Here is a 526-nt window from a genome sequence, read left to right as displayed (position 1 = left end):
GAGAAGGATTTGGGGCTGTGGGTGGATGGAGGCCTCCAGGTGAGCGGGCAATGTGCGCTGGCAGCCCAGAAGGCCAACGGTCTCCTGGGCTGCATGGAGAGAAGTGTGACCAGCAGGGCGAGGGAGGTGATTCTGCCCTCTGCTCTGCTATGGGAGGTGTGCCAGCCTACAGCAGGGGGTTGGGGCTGGGTGAGCTTCAAGGTCCTTCCAACCCAAACCATCCTATGATACCGTAATACACAAGTGCATAAATAGGAGGAGATGGAGAAAATAAGGAAACCTCCCCAAAGTTCCCAGTCTGGATGCCACGAGATGGAAGAAGCAGCACGGGTGTAAGGAATGAGAAAGTTTATTCTGAAGGTTGTGCCAATAGTCTTTAATTGCGTGCTGGCTTCTCGGTGGTCGTCTGGGGGTCGAGGCAGGAAGGCTGGCAGTCTTGGTGGCTCCTCAACTTCCATCCCGGTCTCAGCAGCGCTCGCTTACGGTGCTTCCTTCTGTTCTGGACGTGGTGCCTGTGGTATTTCTG

Source organism: Meleagris gallopavo, chromosome 1, assembly GCF_000146605.3.
Source record: "Meleagris gallopavo isolate NT-WF06-2002-E0010 breed Aviagen turkey brand Nicholas breeding stock chromosome 1, Turkey_5.1, whole genome shotgun sequence".
NCBI lineage: Eukaryota > Metazoa > Chordata > Aves > Galliformes > Phasianidae > Meleagris > Meleagris gallopavo.
Note: the sequence above shows the minus strand (reverse complement) of the source record.